The sequence below is a fragment of the Trachymyrmex septentrionalis genome, unplaced genomic scaffold (genome assembly GCF_001594115.1).
Source record: "Trachymyrmex septentrionalis isolate Tsep2-gDNA-1 unplaced genomic scaffold, Tsep1.0 scaffold78, whole genome shotgun sequence".
Taxonomy (NCBI): Eukaryota; Metazoa; Arthropoda; class Insecta; order Hymenoptera; family Formicidae; genus Trachymyrmex; species Trachymyrmex septentrionalis.
Genome location: NW_017305967.1, coordinates 112,827 through 116,532, shown reverse-complemented (window position 1 = coordinate 116,532; position 3,706 = coordinate 112,827).

Sequence of the window (3,706 nt, the reverse complement as noted above, 5' to 3'; positions counted from 1 at the left end):
TTCTTATGTAACTCATTGAAAACTCTACACACTGGAAAACTAGACTATGTGATTTATTTAATATACAGGGTTTCTTAAAGTGCGTCCACGAATCATATAGTGCTCTGTTCCTGATAAAAACCTGGATCGAAAAAATCCTCTACCAATTTGGAACTTTCGTAATAGTTAACGGTTGAGCGGCCGGATAACCGCTTATTCGGTAATCTTGAGAAATTAATATTTCTCAATCATTGCGAAAATTGCAACATTGTAGAAGATCTTTCTCAGTTTTTGATCAGGAATAGCGCTATATGATTCGTGGGCGGACTTTAAGAAATACCCTGCATATATTTGTCTCAATGATCGATGTTTACATTTATATAATTTAAGGCTGGATCTATTTTTTATGTAATTAATTATCTATGAAAATGTGTGTGCGAATGAAAAATTTTACAATAATTCAATTTCTAAGAAAAACACACATAGGTGTACAAATAAGAGAGAGCCCCCTCCAAGTTCAAGTACTGCTCGTACTGTCGCAGATTTTGTTAGTGCAACGTGTCTTAAATCGCATGAATTGAATATTTGCTTTTCACAGGTTGACTAATTTTTTAAAGTTTTTTTCATAATTTTACTCCGCCATTGTCTCATATTGAACAGAAATAAATTGACCGTTTCGAACATATCGCGACTACATGGAAAAAAAGTTACGGTAACTATAACCGAAATTGTGATAATTTTCGCCCATCAATACAAAATGGTTATAGGAACTATAGTACTATGAAAGTGATTTATATGGCTACTTTATTCTTAGCAATGGTATTTGTTACATAGATGTTACAACCATAATGATTATGTCTAGCTACGGTTTCGGTAGTAGTGCGGACATTTTATTAACCAGATTACTGATCATGTAACTTTTTTCCTAGGGAAACGTGAAAATTTTGTGTGTGTGTATATATATATCCCATTTAACTTTTCCCATCTCTTCCTCCAGGTCTGCCATCAGTGTATTAAACAACGAGGGACTCAACGGACATCCCTGCCTTACTCCTCTCTCGCCGTCCAAAATCTTTCTCCTAATTCCCTCCCTTTCCCTCTACTCTCTATTTCCCACAGCATTTCTTCCACCCTTTCTACCAGCCTCTGCCTTATCTCTTCTGCTTCAAAACCTCCACCAATTTAAGTAAAATAGAAATGCAAATGTTTCGAGTTATAAAATATACATATTTTACGATTTATCCGATTTTATGTTTATTTATAACGTATCTATACGTTAATTTATTATTTATCGAATTCATTACAGTTTCAATACAAAAAAAATTAATGAGATGGATGTGGAAGGGAAGGGGTCAATTCCACCGAATCAAGCGGGCTGCATTTCTATTTTACTTAAATTGAATTAATGTACTTTAATGTGCTGTAGTGCGCACTAGTGCGCCCAATTAAATTTGCCATTATTAAACTTTATATCTCTAGGATTTACTGGAATCTGTGTTCTTGCTGCCAGTGTTGGCCTGCATTTCGCGATAAATCATTTTTCGGTTCTGAATAAGTACATCTTTTTGCTGTTTGGAAATCTTTAGATGATCTCTGATGCTAAAATAATTTGGTATAAATTTATATACAATACTGCAAATATCAGATTCTGCCAAACTGCGCGCCGGATTTTTGAAACGCTACACAGAACTGCCATAGTAGTAAATATGTTCTTTTTAACTAAAATTCTTGCAAGGCAACTCTATTTCTTATCTCTCTACGTTGAAAAGAAAGCGAGAAAAGATAAACCGTACAAGAAGTTTAGCTAAAAAGGACAGGCTTACTTATCACAAATTAAATTGCTTAGTAATTCGATAATTTGATTCGGTAGGCGCCTTAGAAAAATCTTAATAACGCTGATTATATTAACGCTAAATATATTAAAATTTATAAATAAAACAACTCGGTATCTTTCATACAATTAATGCCATTTTTTTGTTCTTTTATGTGAATTATCTCTTTTATGCGATTAGTCTTTTTTTATAATTATATTTAATTTCTAGTATTTTAACATGCTCCCAATCGAATGTGTGGTTAGATATACCATATGATATGCTCCGAGATAACTGAGTGTTTGGATTGATCCAACTTCACATTATTAATATGTTCCTTAATTCTAATTCATAATTTCCTTTTGGTTTGTTCAAACATATGAGACATTACAATTTTTTTATATTGATTAAAAAATTCAAAAAATTTGCGTGCACGTATATAATGGCGTTTCGCCACTCGACGCTCGACGATATACCAGCATATAACGTCATGAAGACGTCCATTCAGAACCCGTTTAAGTCACGTGGTTAAATTCATATTTTTTTTAGCGTTTTCAGTAATTAAATCCCGAAATATTAAATATTGTTTTAAATATCAAAATTGTATATTTAACATTTCCCAATTTAATAAAAAGAAATTTCAGAGAAAAAGAAATTTTATATAGCGATCTTATTGCTGTTTTAAACAGTTGTTAATATCATATATCGTAGATCTTTCCATCATCCAAGACTGTAGCTTGTAAAGTTATTCTAATTATACTTAAAATGGGAACAAGATACAATACAAACTTTTTTAATTTATATAATTTGCTTCTTGGTAATGTATTCTCGTCAATTTCGGTTCCATACTTGCAATATATCCAAAGTTGGATATATCCAAATATAATTAAATCCAAATATAATTAAATATAAAAAACATAAAATACTAATACAGATAGTATCCATGAAATGTTTAGACACGTCATGATCTATCCAGATATCGTCAAAATTTATGTTTGATGAACAATATCTTATTATATGTAGTCATATTGGTAGACATCAGTAGACATTGGTAGCGCCTTATAGCGCTTTTTAAGCACTGCTGTGCTACGTGGATAATTATTATTTATTAAATACTAAGAAACAATGACGTGTTGTCATTAAATGATGTCATTATATATAGATGGAAAGTACTCATTTTCTCGCTTCTGAGGTGTAAAAATCACTCCAGGTAGTATTCTTGAGTGAATGCAATAAATTCTTATTCTGAATTAATAATTTAATTTTATTCACGCATTTGTGTTTCAGAACGCATTTGTGTGAAGATTAGTACGCGTATTTCATACAGATTAAATTTTCTGTATGAAAATTTATTTCGAGCAAGAAGCGCGAGACTCAGACAAGTATAATTATTCCGTTATGAATCAACGACGACGCATGCCGGTCATTATCGCGTATTAAAATGTAAACTACATGCAGCAGGTCGTTGTAGGAATTTCGAGCAGAGGTTCTCAATTATTAGACAGTAGCAAAGTTGATTAGGTTTACACGTATTAATGGGAAACGCGTATTAATGCACCACGGTTTTCAATTTTCTCTAGTTCGAAGGCTAGATTATCTAGTTAAGTAGAATTACTTGAGTAAAATCATTTTATACGTGTTTGACGCTTCATTATCGCTAAATCATCATCGATAATCGATTAAGCAACTGTCGGTGTTGATCACGAGAATCTTATTTTTAAAAAGAAAAATTATATTTTTTAAAAACGAGTATATACAACGTTGTCGTGATAAAAGAAGTGTAAACGTGGTAAAATGTATCGATCAGCATCATGCTTTATTTAAACTTAATGGCATTTCGCACCGACGCCGTTCGCTCGCTCTCGTTCGTATTGATGCGTATTAGAAGATAAAAATGACTTTGATATTGTAAAATA